The sequence below is a fragment of the Pristis pectinata genome, chromosome 12 (genome assembly GCF_009764475.1).
Source record: "Pristis pectinata isolate sPriPec2 chromosome 12, sPriPec2.1.pri, whole genome shotgun sequence".
Lineage (NCBI taxonomy): Eukaryota > Metazoa > Chordata > Chondrichthyes > Rhinopristiformes > Pristidae > Pristis > Pristis pectinata.
The window spans coordinates 23,633,444-23,654,461 of record NC_067416.1 but is presented as its reverse complement, the minus strand read 5'-3'; positions in this window follow the sequence as shown (position 1 = coordinate 23,654,461).

The following is a 21,018-nucleotide window of genomic DNA, read 5'->3' as shown; positions in this document are numbered from 1 at the left end:
ATATATGATGTGGTGTCTAGATCGGTATCAATTAATCCTCACATACATTGACATAATAATGAACTAGTTCTTCATTTTGATAAACTATACTGTAAATAGTATACATAATATAACCATGGTGTAATGTTTTATCATATTTCCAAAACAGGGTTATATACAAATGAATAAAATACCAGGAGCAGCAATTGGCTTACAGTCAATTATGGCAAAATCTGTCAGATCCAAAGTTTGAAAGCATAAAATTTTCATCACCTCAAGATCAATATGAAAACTTTGCACTTTGCCAAATTGTATTCCCTCCTAATATTTCCATTGTATAAGTTTAAAAAAAAGCTTCATTCTCTGATGTACATGATTTATTTTTCATTAATTTCTACTGCAAGTTCAGACTGGCTCTACATGGTTCAAGAGTGCTGAAAATATTTTCCTTTATGCGAGTACTATAGGTGTAGTATGGAGCCCATATGTAATACCTGACTTTTCTTGGTGTCTAGAAAATTTATGTCAAGCTTCACAGACGTGTAAAGTTGTGATATAGGATAGCACCAGGTAACGTCTGCCTTATGCCCTGAGGAGCAGGCCATGGGAGCTTCTTCTTCAGGCAGGGATGGTAATGCATGGCATTTTTAATCATCATTGCCATCTGGCATGTGGAAAGGCCCGACGTAATGAGAAAAGGTGTCCAATAGTTTTTCACTTCTGGATGATGGGGTTGAAAATGTAAAATTTACACTGAGGAATCATGAGTGCAAAGCTTCATCAGTTCATTCCATAGTGCTCCAGAACTCATCAGATAGCCTCATTCATTGACATTGCCTCTGCCTTCTCTAATCAAAATGGAGCAGATTCTTGTAAGATCCCAACATCTAGTTGAGTGCAACAGTGGAAAAAGCATTGATAGTGTTCCAGGCTAAATGACAGCCTAGGGCAAGTTGGCCTTCATGCAAAGGGGGCATTCTTTGTATTCAATGGGTCAGGTAACAACCATAAAGAGAGAAACTAAGTTCTGCATCAATGATGTTTCGTCTACAAGGAGTCAAGGGGAGTGAGGAGAGAATAAGAAAGTGATTTTGAGGCCAAGATTGGATCAACCAGGAGAACACTTAAGGGGATGACCAGAGCATAGAGCTGGTGTATTCTGGACCGGTGTACTCCTGCTCCTGTCTCTTACGTTCTTATCAGGACTCTTAATACAGACTACATTCATATTCTAAGCCAATTCTAGTAACGCATGACATCAGACTTCAGGTGAAATCTTTTGTTTACTACCTCTGAGCAAGTGCCCAAAATGTCCCAGCATTAGTGCAGGTACCTTCTTGTTTAATATACATCCACAGCCCCAGAAACTTTTGCTGCCTCAGGCTCTCTCTCACTTCATTGGCAGTGTATGATTTTTACTCTTCCATTGAGATCCAGGCCTATAAAGTTTAAATCTCCATTGTCATTAGTTTGTACAGATCAAACTATCGATACAAACAACTCTTTGTAATCTGATTGATCATTCCATAATCTCCCTGAATGGAGGAGCCAATTAAAAGTCAGCTGCACTGATGGTCTGGAATCACATATAGGTCAGACTAAGTAAATTTGGGAGATTTCCCACCCTAAAGGATGCTAATGCATCAAATTAATCTTTTACAACATTCTGGTAGACCTTGTTACTTGCATTTTATTGCAGATTTATTTAATTGCTAGATTTGAAACTGTATCTCCAGATCAATATTCTAAGCCTCTTGATACTTTAATAATGATAATAATATAAACAGGAAATGCTACAAACATTCTGCAGGTCAGACAGCATCTGTGGAAACAGGAACAAGGTTAGTACATCAGTCCCTTCCCTTTAACTTAACTACAATGCTATCCTACCCAATAGATTTATCTGACTTATGGTATTTGTGCCTCTGATAATGTTCAATTGATTTTAATTGCAACATTTATAGGTCTTTTTTAATGATATAACATTTTCTTTACACTGTGATATTGAATGAATGCTTCACATAATAACTTAAAATATTTATCTTACTTTTCTAGAAGAGCTGTAACAATTATTTAATATTTAGCAAAATTCTGTGTCTTTTTAGAAATATTTCATTGCTTTCTGGTTTCTGTGGAATAATACAGAAGTACAAATCTACAGGGATGTTGTACACTACAGTGATAAGAGCTGCTGAGATGTTGAATTCATTTAATAATTTATCACTATCTTTTGCATTGACAATTACCTAAATTATTAAATACATTGATATTATCAATGTGTCAAATGCATTAAGCAAGAAGAATAAAACCCAGTGGTTTAAAAGTTGCATTTCTAATTATGAGGCAATATTCCTGTGTTAATAATTTGTTTTGAATTTTCTCAGCAATTTCTTCTCCTATTAATTTTCTAAACTCAGAAGAGTTTTCACCAATGCTTTGCAAATAAATCAAAGCAGCCTAACCTTTGCCAAGCATGATGTTAATTCTAATAAATACCTTTGAAATATTCTGTAACACTGATTTTAATTATATTATTATAGACCATCATTATCAAGCAATAAATTCCAATGAGGAGTTCTCTCTGTTCATGACATAGTGGGTAATTCAAGCTATCAACCAATTGGTGGCAGTATTTTCAAGAGTAAAATTTATTTTAAAAGATAGCAGATTTTAATCTGTTGCCATTGAAGCATTTTGTTTGTAAATTGTACATATACTTAATTGAAGATGAAGAGATTCCTTCAAAATTAATATCACCATAGCTAAATCATCATATTCAAATCTTCAGCATTACAATTTCTACTCTTTCATGTGTTCTGCAGTAATTCGCACATGAAATGGAAACTCGTTTCAAAAGAACACTATTCAGTGAAGCTGAGTGATATACTCCTCCACCATATTTCTGTAAGAACTTTATTCCATTCTAGTTCCTCCTTCTCTGTGGAATCGGTTCTGACAATTCCATCTTCCATTCCCAAGCTTCCAATATGTCTTTCCTTTTTCTCAAACAAAGATTTTTCCTGCACTGAAGTGATGTTACCAAGTCACTCTCTCCCAAGACCTCAATAGGATACCACTTGTCCTGGCCTTCCATCTCCTATCTGCTGCCTTCTGTATGAGGTCAGCATTAAGTACATCTTACTCTACTCTCAGCTTTCAACATTCCTAAGAAACCATTCCCCAAGTGACAACTTGGCCCAGTCTTCAATAACTCCTAAAATCTTCCCATGAAATGCAATAGCTGCCCTTTCAATATACTCCCTTCACAACATACAGGGCTCTAAAGATCTATCTTGATGAAATCATGATTTGAGGAAGTCAAGTTCATGTGGGGGATCGATTTGGGGAACAACTCGGTTCAATTTTCAGGCATGATGTTGAATTCCAGTTGCCTGTCATTTTATTTCTCTGTCATACTAACACCTTGACGTTTATGTCCTTGGCCTCCTACAGTGTTGTATTGAAGCTTAAGCTAAGCTTAAAGAATAGCAAATCATCTTACAATGAGACATTTTGCATCCTTCTGGATTCAGTTTTGATTTTATTTCAAACCATAATTCTAACTCTCATTTTATTACAGGTAAGAGCAGTTTATAGAAATTCTGCTACTTCCATATATACTTCTAGACTCGTCTTTTGTTTATTTTTTTTGCCCCATTACAGTCTCCTTTTGCCTTGCACCATCATTCTTTTTATCATTTAATCTCTTGCCTTCCACCCTATCAAGACCTTCCTTTTTTTTTCTTTCCCCTCCATTTTCTTGTGACTGTGGTTGCATAAGACCTGATGCATCTCCAATTTAGTTCAGTTCCTGTAAGGCATTGACCTAAAACATTGATCCACTATTTACAGACCTGTTTGTTCTCAGCACTGATCTATGAAAATAGGTAACACCCACCTTTTCTTTGCACCGGCCATGGAGAACTTGTAGTAAAGTGCAAGAATAAATCTCAGAAGCAAAGATCTCCTCAGAAGCAAAGATCTCCCCAGCAGCAAAGCCTTCAACTCATGAATCCAATCACATGAAGTGGAGGCATGGGGCCAGAACATACCCTAACCATAAAACTGCTGAAAACAGCAGCCAACAGCCTGCAGCTCCAGCTATCGTGCTTCTGGCTGTCAAAGTACCGAAAATTTTGTATGTTTCTGATATTTAGAAATATTCAAAAACATTCCAAAACTATTTAAAAATGATGAAACAAATTAAAATTTTGTTTATAAAAATACAGTACATAAAGACACTTAGATAAACTCGATCAAATAAGATACCTAAAAATGCTAATATTTCCAGAATTTTCTGTTTTTTATTCAAATTTCTACATCTGCTTCTGTATTATTCAATTTACTCTATTGCCAATCATACAAAAAATGATTGTTTCATCAGTGTTTTCCAATGCAAATCAGTACCAGGCAGAGATGCCATGAATCTGCTGAACAGAAAGATTTAGTGCAAAGCCAAGCAAAACAGGAGCAGAGAATATGGAGGATAAACCTGCACTATGGAACGGAGTCTAACTCTGGATAGCCAAACTGAAATCAAATGCACAGTGGATTCCAAATTCAAAGCACATCTAATGCAAGCATGAAGTACAATTATGCAAGACTATTTCTAATTAATTCTAATCCAACAGTTCAGCTTTATATCTCATTAAAGTCTTGGCCTGAACATGGATGAAAAAGCTAAATTTCAGAGATGAGGTGACAGTGACTGTCTTTGACACAAAGGCTGCACTTGGTCGAATGTGGCATCAAAGAACCCTTGTAAAATTTGAAGCTAATTTGAATCAAGGGGGGAAACTCACCATTGGTTGTCATACCTGGAAAAAAGATGGTTGTGGTTACTGAATATCAATCATCACTGTTCCAAGACAATGTCATCTGTATCTTCACTGATCTTCCTTACTTCAGAAGGTCAGAAGGGGCAATCTTCACTAATGATTGTGTAATGTTTAGTTTCATTTGTAGCTCATCCTGTATACAACAAAGTGTGGACAACGGTCAAGCGAGTGGCAAGCAACATTCACACCATACAAGTGTTAGACAATGCTCATTTAAACAAGAAAGGCTTCAATCACCTTTCCACATTATGTAATGCCATTCTTTACTTACTACTCTCTGTAATTTGGACAGTGATGTAGCACTTCCACCCCTGTTTGTTACTGGCAAATCTTTCAATAGTTTCCCAACTACACCAAAGCATTCCAGCTTAGTTCTACAGCTCTTCACCACATTGTTTTCTGACAGTCTCACATTTGCTTACCATCAGGAGTTCATCTTGTTGCTATTCTAGTGATAGAATTGGCTTCCATCTGAAGCATATAGTCAGTTCACCTTCATCACCTCCTGGTAATGGTGGCATAAGTAGGCCTTGGTCTGAGTTTGCTCTGGACAAAAAGCTACAGAGGATTTTTCTGAGGCAGGTTATCTGAGATGAAGACAGTTTAGACTGTTATTTCCTAACATTCTAAACTATAGAGAAGTGTTGAAAACACAGCCCTGATAAACCTTGAGTTTGTTTTTTGTCTTGCATCTTGATGATTTCCAGACTATATTGTAAGTTCCCGAAGATGTTCATGGCTTTGGTGATTTTGTTTTGGATACCCTGGCATTGTTCCACCATCCTGGCAGATGGTGTTGTCCTGTTATGTGAATACCTTGTATTAGTGAGAAGGTGAACTAGTGCATTCAACCAAATGCAGCCTTCATGTTGAGGATAGTCACTGTCTGTTCTAGTGACAATGTGGTAATGGTAAAGGTCATGATATCTGTTTGGTTGCATTTCATTTTTGGTCTGACTTGTTGGCTGAATGTATTGAGTCAGATTGTTGTTTTCTTGATTTTGATGTTGGATATATAGTAGGAAAGTGCGATCATCTGCTAAGTCAATGTATGCAAGGGATGAGAAAGCTGTCCATCTGATGCTTCTTGGTATGTCTTCTGTTGTACACTGCATTATCTAATTCATGGCAATACTGAGGAGAATTGCAGACTTTCCACATCCCTGTTTTGATTTCCAATTTGGGCAAATTGTGATGAACACTGCACATAAAGTTGATTAGAAGTTCTTACTGATATTGATTATTGGGAAAGGGATTCCATATGATTGCAGAATTCAACAGGTCGGCAGAATGGAACAGCAGTTAGTGCCGCTGCCTCACAGCTCACAGTCTGTGCAGAGTCTACATCTTACCCATGTGACCACATGGGTTACCTCTGGGTACTCCAGTTTCCCCTAACATCCCAAAGATGCGTTAATAAGTTAATTGACTATTGTAAATTACCTCTTAGTGGGCAAAAATAAATAAAGTTACAGGTGTAAGGAGAGGAGAGTTGGGAACTGATAGAATTGGTCTGCTCAGAGTCTGCACAGGCTCAATGGCTGAATGGTTTCTCTCTGTGTCATAATAAGTGAGTTAGTTAATCAATCAAATGACTGTCTATGAATGATGTTAAAGCACATCTTAGAGTCTACGGAGTCTATATAGAGTTGTTGCCATTCTGAGAATTGTTCTGTTATATTTAGTAGAGTAAAAAGCTAACCTGGGCATCACCACTCTTTCAAAAAGCTGGCTTACTCTTTACTGAGAAGGCTTTCACTGCCTTTGATTTATGCTAAACTGCGATCTTACACATTGCCTTGCCAGGCACAAATAAAAATGTAATACCACACCAGCTTTAAAATCAATGAGTGCTCTTTTCTTGGGTATTTTCACTCTAACCCCTTTGGTCCACTCATCTGGCATTTTTTTCTCTGTCCTAAACTGATGTCAGTAGATGGGCCAGGATAAATGCTGCAAACTCAGGATAAACCTTGAACAATACTGCATTGAAGTTGTCTTTGCCAGGAGCATTCCCTTTTTTTAAGGATTTGATGGCTTGGATGATCTCTTCCTTTGTTGGGATGTAACTGCGTTGATGTCAAGAACTCTGCCTCTTAGGTTTTTGCTTCTACTTCAGGTGGCTCTCTGTTCAGTAATTCTTTGATGTGCTCTGCCCAGAAAATTTTGTTCTTTTGTTGTTTTCAGTAGGTGGTTTTGCTTGTCTCTAAATATATGTGCTGATGTCTGTCATTTGCCACTGATGAGCCACATCATTTTATAGATGGTTCCTTCTTTGCCACAGGCAGCTTCATCCTCTGCATGTGTTACCAGTATATCAATATATCATCTTTCCTCTACTCTTACATGGTGTTTAACTTCAAAATGTGCCCCACTATACTGCTCGTGATTTTTATTCTTTAATCTCTGGGATTTTGGGTTCAGATAGTTTTTTCTTCCTGGCTCCTCTGATTACTATGGCACGACGTGTACTGTGTGTACAAAGCACGGTAGCACAGCAGTTGGTGCTGCTGCCTCACAGCTCCAGGGACCTGAGTTTGATCCTGACCCTGGTGCTGTCTGTGTTGAGTTTGTCTGTTCTCCCCGCAACCATGTGAGTTTTGCTAATAGCTCCAGTTTCTGGCAATGTCCCAGAGAAACACTGATAGGTTAATTTTGTGCAGGGTAAGGATTAGGTTTTAGAGGGAAAATGATAAAGAATTTTTTCATCCAGGGCATGGTTGGAATCCAGAATGCACTGCCTGAGTGGGTGGTGGAGACATATATAAGATGTCAATGGGTGAGCACTTGAATTACCAATATATAGAAGGCTCGGTCCAAGTGCTGATAAATGGGATAAGTATAGCTAGGTCCTCAAATGGTTAGCATGGGCATGGTGGGCCAAAGTGCCTTTTTCTGTACAGTATGACTCTGTGTAGGTATCTAAAGAATCAAAGGGAAATTGATGGGCATGTGAGAGAGAATAAATTATATGACTGCAGGGAAATAAGGAGAGGCAGAACTAGGTTTATGGGCTTGCCCTGCTGGGAACTGCCATAGACCTGGAGGATTGAATGGCCTCCTCTGTTGTAATAAGTAATTAGTCTATTCCTTTCATTTCTTCTCTCTGTAACTCGAGCAGGCTTCACTGCAATTTATCAAGATTCTGGCCCACTACTTGTTGCTATCATCTGTATTCCTCTTCTCTTCATCAAAGTCTACAAGTGCCTAAAACCAGTTCTTCAACCTGAGAGCAAAGGTTTTCTATATTTCAGGGGAATTTAGCTTGTTAACATCATAATTTCTATGTTCCTTTTTCTGTGGACCCACCCTTCTCCGTTTTAGCTTAATTGAGACTCACAAGCTGATGGTTTCTGCCAATATCTCCTCCCCTTCTCACTTTTACATCATATTGCACAGAGGATCCTAAACATGCAACTTTACATCTGTCAGTGAGTATTTTCATTTGCCATTCATCAAGTGCTCAATCTGGTTCTGATCTCTGACTTGGAGAGCACTACATTAGCTGTGAACTTCACAATGGTAATAATGAGAATATTGCAAAGATCAATAAACTTGTCTCACTTTTTCATTTGTGGTGCCATAGCCATGACTTCCATTACTCCATCATTATAGGTTCCCCATGATGAGAGTCATTTCCATGGTACTCTCTTTATCTCTATCTACAGGGTAGAGTAGAATTTATTATTTGCTTTTTTATCAGAGTCATTTTTTGGAGCAGAGCATTTAATCAAGGTGATGTTGGTGTGCTTCTCCTTCAGTCTGGCTCTCATAAATCTGCAACTCATGGCCTTTCACTCAAGCAAGGATCACTGCACTCCCTTCTTCAAAAATATGGCAATACCCCTGTGGTGTTGTCCATTATTCAACCCAGAGTACTATAGAGTTTCTCACATGGTTTTTGTTCATCCTTCTGATCCTGCCATCTACTCTCATTAACCCACAAGATGTATAAGTTATAGCATCTCAACTGAAGTGAACTGGTTTTCCTATTTTGTACACTCCAGAACACAATCCTGGGTTTTATCTTGCTGTTTTACTCTTCAGTCTTCATGCCAATGGCTTCCTTCTGTGTTATTGACACAGTAGTAGTCAATTTCACCACCTCTGTTTTCATAACATATTTTGTTTCTTTATGGGACCTGTTGTTAGTAATGTCCTAATCCCCAACCTGGAGGACCAGAATAAAATCACCTGGCAGTGAAGGCTCTGGAGATCATCACAAGCTGTCCCATCACAGCAAGACAGAGACTTCAAGGGACAGATGCAACAACATACCTTTTTCAAATTCACAAACAATAGTATCCTGGGGCCACAGTCAACCAGAAAAGTAATTGGAATGGCCCTGTAAGTATTGTTGCAACGGGAGAAGGTCATAGATTGGGTATCTTGTGCCAAATAATTTCCCCAAACATTTCTACCATCAACAAGGACAAGTCAGGAGAGTGATGGAATACATGCCTGAAAGAGAGCCCCTCCATTGACTTTCCAAATATTTGTCATCATACAGGACAAAGCACCTGGCTTGATTCGTACCCAATCATCAACCATAAATATGCGTCCCTCCACCAGCAGTTAACCATCTATGCAGTATGTACCATCTACAAAATGCAAAGCAGCAAGTGGCCAAGGCTCCTTCTGCATTTCCTCTGAAATCCATTACCTCTTCCACTAGAAAGGTGAGGGCAGCATGAGACGGCAAGTTCCCCTCCAAATCATATACTCTCCTAACCTGGAAATATATCGACATTTTGTCGTTATCCCTTTGTGTATTCCCAGAACTCCCTATCCAACGGTACTGTGAGACTTTCTTCACCCTGCAGACGGCACTAGTTCTTGAAGGCAGATGATCACCACCTTCTTTATTCTAATTTAGGGTGGACAGTAATTGCTGGCCACCACCAACATTTAACTTCACCTTAAAACATCAAAATCCAAGTATAAAGCCTAGTATAGTCTTACAATAAATATAGTCAGACTAGTACAATTCATCGCCACTATTTCAGAGTTCCTCATGCAAAAACATATTATTTCATATTATAAATTATTACACCAGATGTGCGTTAGTGATAATTCCTCTGCCCAAGGATATGATAAATTAAATATTGGCTGACTTAGGCAGTCTTAGGAAGCTGTAATAGAAATTGGATTGTTCACATAATATCATAAAACATGAAAGTGTTACAATAACCAAGACAGCTATTAATTTCAAAATTATATATAATTTTTGTCTCTTCTATTGAGTGGCTGCCAATCCATTAGGTTAAGATATATCCCTGTGCTCATGATATTTGGAACAGAAGGCCCAAGGGAAATAATAGGTCAGATTCTTCATGGAAATACTGACGACAACCGCTGGTAGTTCCTCATGTAAGTGTCACCAAGTTCTGAATTAAATATGGGAGCCCCAAACTTTCTGGTTGCCCTTCACCAGCTATTTCCCAAATGCAATCCAATGTTGGATTCCTCATGAAGCCTCGCAGCAGAGGGCAAACTTGTAGCAATTCTACAGTAGTTATATTGGAAGATCTCAAAGAACCTGTGCCAGGTTGGACCAGGCACAGAAACAGTAACCTTCCCCACCCACCCCTCCCCCCCCCCACCCCCGCTTTCCATTCATTTGAATGGAGAAAAAATGACTATGAAAGAGCAAAATTTAGGCAATTTACATACTGTTAAAATAATTGAATTTAATTAGATGTTTTAATTGTTCTAAGTATTCTTAAATGATTTTAACGGTTTCATATTTTGTTTTCTTTAACATTGTTAACACTTTCAAATTATTTGTAATTCTTTAAATTGCTTTATGTTTCAAAGTTTTGGATGTTTCTCTGAATGTCAGGGATATTTAACACGTAGGTATAGCCACTCAGGATTTAGGTAGAATGGAACAGCGGGTTGACACTAAGGATCAGTAAAAGCCAAATATGGATCTTATCGTAAACTGCCTGTGATTGTTGCTGACCTAAATGATCTAACAATTTTTCAGACAAGGTGGAAAGACAATACTAATTTTCCTGGAGATTAGATCAAATAGCCCCAGACATTTGTGTGCTGGGTTGTCCAATCGCTAAAGAAAATTTGTGGATTGTGAAGGCCACAGTTTTTATTCCATAATGAACAGAGGACCTTGGTGTGCAGGAGTATCCAGATATTATTTCCAGTATTTGCATGAGTAGCCTATGCCATCCATGGACCTCTCACCCAGAAATGGTTTTCAACTTATTCAGCTCTCCTTCAGGTCCCCCAACACAACCCCTACCCAAGCTTACCACGTTTACACAACCATAACCCCACTCATCAACCTCACAAACTGACCCAAACTGACACACAACCTCAACCATCGATACCACCTGATCACTGACCCTCTCAAACACAACCTTCCCCACCCTCACCCCCATCACTCTGATCGAGGATTGTGGCCCTTCCCCCAGCATCAAACACCTGCAGCTGACCCTTGCCTCTAAACTCCTTCCAATCCATGCCTTCCACCCAGCAGCCCTGGCCAGTGTTACCCCTCACGCCCACCCTGGATGCTGTCCAGGCCCTGGACTAACCAGAAAGTAGGGTGAATAAAAACTGGGATTAATGTAGGATTAGTGCAAGTGGGTGGTCAAAGGGTCTGTTTCTGTTCAGTATCACTCAATAACTCCGTGACTCAATGATAATGAGTTGGCAGCGTGTATAAAGAAGTCTGAACTCCTGTAAGACCTTGGTTTGAGGCACTATTGAATTTCATAGCAGCCAGCTGACAGCCAGATTACGACTGATTAATGTGAAATTCTTTGCAATTGCAACTAATTAACCCTTGCTAATCAATAATACACAATTTGTTCCAGAGCATATCTGAAAAAAACCTACTTAAAATAAATCGAAAATTGTAACATTGCCAGTACTGTACAGGAGAATACCTTCAACACTCAAGAGTTCGTTAAGGGTCTCTGTAATTTGGGAAAAATGTCTTTATTTGGTTTGTGTGCCTTTGTTATATTATCATTAAGCTGAATGAGGCATTAAGAGGAAGCAGTGGCTGATTACCCAAACCAACTATAAAGTACTGCTTTTCGATATCAATTTTGGCCTTAAGTGCAATTGTTTAGATATTAAAATTTTATATGCAGAGAGATTTGTATACTGTCTTGTAGTCATTTGTATAAAATTAATTTTATACATTAGTTGGTGGCATGTGGTCTAGCTTTTGGATAGGTAACTATCCATGTACTGTGTACAGTTGTAGATGCCTGGACCATTGTCGATAATGACGCCACTAAATGATGAACTATTTAAATGATGTTCCAGACTTCTTCCATGAATGATGGGAAATCAACACTTGAATCATATGCCATGTTAGACCTAGCATGACCAGACACATAATTAATTTCGATGGAGTTTGTCGGTCTGGATGAGGAGGCAGAGATAAAGGTATGCTCTTTTCAATCATTTTGCTTTAGATTAATGTTTGAGGCATTTAAAAACTATTAAAAATCATTCACAGCTTTTAAAGCCAGAAGCAGAGCCTTGCAGGATTTAAAAGGTTTCAGGGGAGTGATTTGGGTGTAGTTTTTTCTCACTGTGCCATAGGTCAGGCCATACCATAAGAGTCCTTAACTTATCCAAACAATGCAGGTTTTGGAATGGAAGGAATGCAGGCGATGATTCAGGATGGGATGGACATCAGGCCAGCAAGATTTGGTCCATTATTTCTGGTAACTCAACTGTCTGTGCTGCAAATTTTCATATAAATGTTATAATAAATGGTAAGAAATTGCCCTTCCAAATTTGTTCTCAATTTATAATCCTCCATAGCACATTTTAAAAGCAATTTCTTCTGTAGCTCAAAAAGAAAAGTAGAAATTGGTTTGTGATGTATCTTTGTGATTGTGATATAATGCATCGTTACTGTTGTATGGCTCCCAGGGATCAATGAGCAGCAATTACCTTAGTCCAATGTCAGATGAGATTCTTCAGTTAAATTGTTCCACAGACTGATCATGGCAGCAGTTACCAGATGGCCAAGAAGCACCGATGCTTAACAGTTACAGTGGACCAATGTCAAATGAGATTTTATACTCTATTTTGGTTCTGCAGACCAATCACTGACTAAAATCAAAATTGTACAAAGAGAAAGTGACATAAACTTTTTAATTGATCAGGATTTTGCAAATTGATCAATTAGACGGCTATAAAGGCCCACAATACAGGAGCAGTCATTTTATTATGTAAAATACATGGTATACTTATAACCATCACCCAAAAATTGCATCAAAAGTAATTCTTGTGTGTGGCTGTATCCCATTTTATGACCAGAAGATAAAGAGATTTTCATTCTATTGATCAGAGCTGAATTCTAATCCAGGTCACAGAGGTAAAATGAGAATGCGTGCTGCCAAAAGGTCATCAATCAAATCCTTAAAGAGAGCTTGGATGACAGAATCAGCTGTTTGTTATTCATGATCTTTTCTTGTCCTTTCATTCTTATAAGTCAGGATTAATTTAGTCATATTAATCTTAATTTTTTTTAAAGGACAAAGTGCCCTGGGCAGAGTTGCATTATGCCCTAAGAATAATATGGAAGCATCCATAAAACTCATTTCTTAATTTAGATGCTTCATGTAAGATGCTAAGGGCTTCTATTGTTTTTTTTTGACAGCATCAAGAGAAACTTGGTTCCTGGCTGATTAACAGAATACCCCCAAAACAATGGATACATACTAAAGTGCTAAGGAAAACCAAGAAGAAAATGAATATGTGAAACATTAAGTAAGGTTTGCATATGATAAATAAAGTCAGGGAAAAATATAGTTTAAATAATACAGCATATCCTTTATTTACAGACTATGCTATGGATTTTTAATTTGGTTCAATACATACAATGGTTTGGTGGTTTCCATGCAAGTATGACTTATATTTGAATGTGACTTAGTGGTGCTGCAGCAGCACCAGCTGTTCCTTAGCAAACCACAGGTGCACTGAACTGATGCAATTTCATTCTGTCATTTTGCGTCTATGTCATTAATCAATAAGCATCTGTTTCTTTTTAATTTATACAGATAACTAAATTCAGAAATTAATTTCATTCAGCTGCTTCTAGATTTATGAAAAGTTCCTTATCTTCACTGGCTAAAACATGTATATTGTATATATGTTGTCATTATGAAACAACAGGGTTAATAACAAAAAGGTGCAATAAGTAGGGACTCAACTTACTGCTTGCCATCAACAAGGTAAGTTGCCTGAAGTTGGTATTTGCAATGTGCAAGTGGCTGTTGAAGGCACAGGTGGTACTGGAGGCTCACGTATAAAACACAATTAGCCTTAAGGCCCAACTCCTGCCATCTTGATATGGCCTGGCATACATGTGACTCCAGTCCCACATCAATTTTCTTGACTTTTACCTGCCCTCTGAAATGACCTAACGAACCATTCAGTTGTACCAAACTGCTTCAAAGAATCAGCAGCACAGAAACAGACTGACCAGGCCACCTTGTCTGTAAATGCCTCTAAACTGTTGTTACTGCCTTCACGGGCCCCTTTCCATCCTGGTTTACCTCCCCATCAACAAATTTGTTCTCTCCCGTTTCCCATTTACTATTAAGATTCAGAGCAACAATTTGTTTATACTTGATCAAAGAGAATGTCTTTGTTAAAAACAAATCAATCATAAAAATAACTGTAAGCTAATCACATACAGTATAATTTGGTGGAAAGTTGAAAAGGCAGTCAGAATAAAATTATAAATATGATCTGCAGATCTGGAATAGATAGCAATCAGCTGACATAACACTACTGCCAAAAATATCTGATGATGAATAATGGCTATATTCAAGATAAAGAATTCAAATTCAGTTCAATTAAACCTAATTCTCAGTGACTAGGAATGTTTAAAATATTAGTGTAACATCATCAAATTGGTAAATAAGGAGGTGCAAAGAGATTAATACATTCTGCCCTGTTCAATTGAGATAAATTACACAGCTAGCTTTATGGAAAACCAAGCCAAATTCATATATGAGAAAGAAGAGACAGGTAATGGTAATAGGGGAGATTAAATAAAGTGGGAGCAGTCTCCTGTGGACCATAACTACTAACACAGACCATTTAGGCCAATTAACCCTGTACTGTATATTTTATGTCATTCTTTATAATTCAAGAAAAACTCAATTATTCCAACTCTAATGCAGAATAACTGACATCAGATTTCAATTGCATGCAAAATAAGCAGTTGAGAAGGCTGAGTTAAAGGACATGGCACTATTTGTCCTATTTTAGCTCATCTATTGTTCATGTATTCAGTTTCAATTAGTTATTAAACTACTCATTATTTATCTTGTTTGTGAATAGGCCTTCTGGAAATGCATTATTTCTATTAAGTAATCTCTAAGAGCCACGAATTATAATTGTTGGAATGGTCATCATCATTTGTGGTCCGACTAATGACATTAATTTGGAATAAGTCTATTAATCCCCTTTCTTATTGTGTTGAACTTGTCATCTTTGGATGTCTGAGATACTTTTCTCTAATATTGTAAATAGAGATGCAAAATAGTTATTTAACATATCCATATTTTTGTCTCATCATTATGCGTTTTTAAGAAGCGCACACTGCTCCTGACCATTCTTTTTTTTCTACTGTGAATGAACTCTTTTTGTCAAGGCCTCGGTTTAACATTTCATTCAAAAAATGGAATCGTCATTGCAGAATCACTCTCTCAGTACTACATTGAAGTGTCACTTTAGAATTTTATGCCTAAGTTTCAGGACTGGGTCTTGAATGCACAATTTTTTTGACTACAGAAGGAGTGCAACCAACCGAACCACAGTTGACTCCACACCAGTCAAAGCAGGCTCAAGGGACCTGCTGGTGTATTGCTGCTCCTATTTTACTTGTTCTGTTGTCTTATGGAAGTTGTTGAAACTGTGGCCTAGATATTTCATTGTGAAATGAGACCATTATGTCCTAATAATCAATGATTGCACATTGCTTACATACATTTCAAAAAGGTCAATATCTTGTAAGTAACAAGTGGCAAACTAATAAGAGTCAGATCAAAATAAGGTGACTTCTGGAATCTATGCAAACTGAAAATAGAGTTAAAGGATCAAACTGATTTATGTAAAATTAAGGCTGAATCCACGCAGAGCCAAATGTAGTCCTAGACAGGTGGGAAAGTTGGAAAATGATCCTGGGATCATAATGACATCATAATCTGTTGTAAATACAAACTTTTAATTGCTTATGTGAATAATTATTTGATAGGTGAATGTAGGCATTCAGGAGAACTGTCCTTGGTTCCAAGCAATATCCTTTAACTTGCTCTCTGGATTATATCCCATGAAAAATCATGCAAAATTGATAAAAATAGGCAGGATGGAAGTAATATTTTGCACCCATTTCCACTTAATTTGCAAGTGTAAACAAGATTATAGTGAAATCAAAATTGAAACCATATTTCATAGAATGCCAATGTTTCCTTTTCTCCTTAGCACAGGAACATTTTCTAAGAGGTGAATTTCACCAAAAAACTCAACTGGGAAATACACACATTGTGAAGAAATCAATTTTCTAACATAATTTGCACCTAGAAATGTTTAAAAGTGTACTGAACTGCTTTTTTCATTACAGTACCTGCAACATGGTGAATCAGGGCTATATTTAATACTTCCTCCTTGACTCCAGCATGGACATGCCCCAGATTTATAGAGGACAACTGATATGTATACGTAAGTAATGACTTTCAATTTAAATTTAGCTGTTGTCCTTGTGAGGACCAACAAACATTAACAAAGCCCTCATCTGTAATCCGTGAAACTGAAACTGTTATGTTTCTCCCTACATTTATTATTCAATGTTTGCTGCAAAAGTCAATTAGATTACATTGCACTGGATCTTTTTTTTGGTTCTCATAATTTCATTTGCCAGTCAAATAGTGCAACATGCAAGACTTGTTAAGGTCAATGGGATGGGGGTCTTTTGCTTTACCGTGCTGAATTTTGCAACTGATTTTCCAAGGGACCTGATCCCTGATGTTCAGATTACCTTTTTTAGATGGGAGATTTGTATTAAAACCAAGGTTTGTGTCAATAAATTCCATGTCAAATTTAATGTCTGCCCAGCATGCAATCCAGCTCCTAGCAACCAACTCCGAGCAGCCGTGTGTAAAACTAATAAAAGACTTTATCGTATGTTGTCTGTGTTTGGAGTGGAAGAGGTTACAAACAGCAGTGAAGGATGATCTTGAGCTGCTTTAGGTCTGGCTGGCCTGGATTTTGACTGAGCTATCTCAGAGCCTATACCTGTTCTCTGGACATGCTGATTGACAGGCAATAACAAAGACACCAGTGAAGCATGTGTTTGGGATCACCTTGAAAGAGAATGACTTGTTCTCCATGGGGCATTGTGCCTCCCCCTAGGTGGCAGCTCAGCAACCCCAGTCATCTACTGAGAGAAAGATCATTGGAGTGTCACTGTACATATGTTGAACCACCACATGTTGAACTGTTTTTGCCTGTGATACAACATAAGCAGAAACCTTCACCATCAAATGTTGCAAGATGGTTGAGTTCACAAACGTTAAAATGGATTTGGCCACCATTTTGATACTAGCAAGGAAAAGTTCCATGCTCTGTATATAGCCCTGTGCTAGAATGGAGTTGGGCTCCCCAATGCTTCTAAATATCTTATATAGTGTTCTAGGCAGGCCTTCCAATACCCTAACCAACTCATGTGACTTCATCTTTTGTCTACAGCTTGCTCCTTATCCTTCCCTCTCCCCCCTCCCCCTCTTATGATTGTGAGTGTCAGCTTGAATAATGGATAGTTTTCTTCAATGAGGACTGGGTGGGAGTGGTGGTGTTGACTGCATGGAAGAAATAAAAGGGTGTGATCATAAATAGGAAGGAGCAAGTCAGAATTGTAGGCTTAAACCATCCATGTCTTATAAAACACGAGGAGGAAGTTGGATACGAGATAGAGGAATAGAAATGAACTTATCATCATCTTTAATGATTTCTCTGCCACCATGGCCACCTGCTCCAATAACAGGGACCATATTTCCTCTACTGATTGAGCTGATGGAGATAGTAATGGCTCCCACCTGTCTGTTGTCACTGACAACAATTGTCTGCCATTTGGTTTTGCAAATCAAAAGTAAATATTATTAAGATATCTTTTTATTAGTCACATGTACTTCGAAACACACGGTGAAATGCATCTTTTGCGCGGAGTGTTCTGGGGGCAGCCCGCAAGTGTCGCCACGTTTCTGGTGCCAACATAGCATGCCTACAACTTCCTAACCCGTACGTCTTTTGAATGTGGGAGGAAACCGGAGCACCCAGAGGAAACCCATGCAGACACGGGGAGAACGTACAAACTCTTTACAGACAGTGGCCGGAATTGAACCCAGGTTGTTGGCGCTGTAATAGCATTACGCTAACTGCTACACTACCGTGCCTGCTTACTATCTGTCTATAGAGTCCAATTTATTGTTGAATAGCTTTGGAGTAAGTTTTGGAGTAATGTAAGTGTATGAAGGTGCAGTGGGGTGTATGAATGTTTGCTCTGAATTGTGACTGGTAGAGGTGGTAGACAGTGAGTAATCAGCACTCGTACCGCGGTGTGGCATGTGATGCTGGTGGTGCAGTTGCTGATGTGTTGGCTGACCGTGACTAAGCATACAAAATTATTAAACTTCTCCCAGCTCTGTAGCCAGGCCTCAAACATAACACTTGTTCACAAATTTCATGTGCAAGCTACATTAGGTCAACATGAAGTAGTCTAACCTACATGCATTATAATTCCAGCACACATTGTGCAGTGCAATGACATTTCTCTCCTGGTCTGGTTCACAAAATGACTTTCAGCTTTTATTTTTGCTTGGAGGCACAAGTGACTGCAGATGCTGTAATCTGGAGCAAAATAACAAACTCCTGGAAGAAACTCAGTGGGTCAGGCAGCATCTGTAGAGGCAGAGGGATGCTGCATGGAGACTGAGAGTGTAGAGGGGAGATAGCCAGTATAAAGAGGTGAGAGAAAGGGGTGAGGCAGGGGCTGTTAGGCAATAGGTGGGACCAGGTGAGGAGGGGGATGATGAGCAGATGGAGCTAAGTGGGGTAGAGGGAGGACTGGAGTTGGGAGACAGTGGATGGTGGGTGATAAGTAGAAGCAGATAAGGAGAGAGAGAAAAAAATGGGGGCAGATGGATCCAGATGAGAGGAGGGAAGGGTGAAAGTAGGGAAAGAAACTGGAAGGTGATAAGTGGAGACAAAGTGAACCTCTGTCTCCCTACTCCATCCCTCCCCCTTCCTCACCTGGTTCCACCAATTGCCTGCCACCCTCTACCTCACCACTCCCTCTCACCCCTTTATACTGGCTATCTCTACTGAACACTCTCAGTCCTGATGCAGGGTCTCGACACAAAACATCAACCATCCTTCTGCCTACACAGGTGCTGCCTGACCCACTGAGATCCCCCAGCAGTTTGTTTTCTTTTCTCTTCTCTTCCCCTGCTCTTTAAAACTATTGTTTAAATCAGCAGTTATTATTGAAAGGCAAAATTTTAGCTACAAATCCACATTTTTAAAACATTCACACGAAAGTAATTTTAAGAAAAGTTTGAATTATTTGTGATTTATGAACAATTGACTTGTTAATTAAACTGCACAAACCATGGACATTTTACCAGTCTTATAGTCAAATGTTGTGGTGTTTGGAAGAAACTTTTATCATGTATAATAGGCCTGCTGATCTGTCAGTTAACAGCCATTGTGAAGTTATCACAGATTTCCTACACTTCACAGACATTTTGAAAAATCCTGTGTGAAAGAACTGTTTAAAAATAACTTGAAATGGAAATTTTAGAGTTGCTGCATGACATTTCTTGTGAAAATTCACACACAGCTATTGAAGTGTTGTGTGACTGGACTAAGAATTCTGAAACATGATAAATTAATATTGTTAACGTGGCCTTAAATGTTGATTTATTTTTCCCTGACCTAAAAAAATCCTTGATTTCTGAAATATATATTTGAGAGTACACTCCTGGATAATGTTTCCAGCCAATCTTCCATTACTTTTTTAAAATTTACTTTACATTCATCATCCACAGGGATATGAATGCCGAAAAGCTGAATATCATCAGGCACAGAGTGTCAGGATCTAACACCTACTTGGTTTATAGCAGAGTCAGATGCAGGGTAAAGCTCACACTAGTGTTCCAAAATGTCATTGTTCCAACATTGGGAGGTAATACTAATGTGCACCTTTGCATCATTTTTGTCCCTTTTCATTAAAAAAAATCTGGTTTAGAAAACATGCTCAGCTTGGAATACATGCAAATGCTTTTTCAGAAAAAAGTATAATTGCAAATGTGAAATATAGCACAATTTTGTGCTACAGGCCTTCTGGGAACAGAATTGAAATTGTCTCAAATTCACTCATTCTCCTTTTAGCCAATGGATAGATTTCATCTGGTCAATTGGGATTGGAATCTTTGAAACCATCTACTAAACCACTCAGATCTCTTCAAACATCTTTTTCTCCTTAACACTTTGAGAATCACAGCAGCATTATATAGATATCATACTTCAAAATGCAGAGTGCTTGTGGCCTTCAAATGTGCAAGCCCTGAAGTTTCTTCCGTAGGAAAAATTTGGTATATTTTTAGTACGACTTGCAGAGGTTGCGCAAATTTTGTTGATGTCATGTTATGTCCAACTATCCTCATAATTTCATTACAATACACCTTAAATTAACATAGGTATAAATGTGTCAACAGTTAGGACCCAAGAAAACATTGGAATAGTTGTATGTCCTCAGTCAATGGGGCTAGTGGGTAATAGAGCAATGACTGGACATTCTGTGTCATTTCCACAAGTCTATTCCATTGAAGTTAAGGAAACCAATTTAAGAAGCAGAATACAACATGTTACTGCTCTATAACACATATAACACCAATAGGGGTCAAATTTCAACCTCCTATTTCTTCTCAGTCTTAGGGTTCATCTTGTTTATTCATCATCCATACACATCAATCACAGTTTATTTAAGAACCTACAACAAGAAATGATTTTAATTTTTAACGTGACATACTCATCTCATAAAAATAACATATTGTAAACAGGAAATACAGTTTAAATTTCAAGTAAGGATAACTTAAAAAAACACTCAAATTTGCAAAGAAAAGACCAGAAAAAAATAATTGGC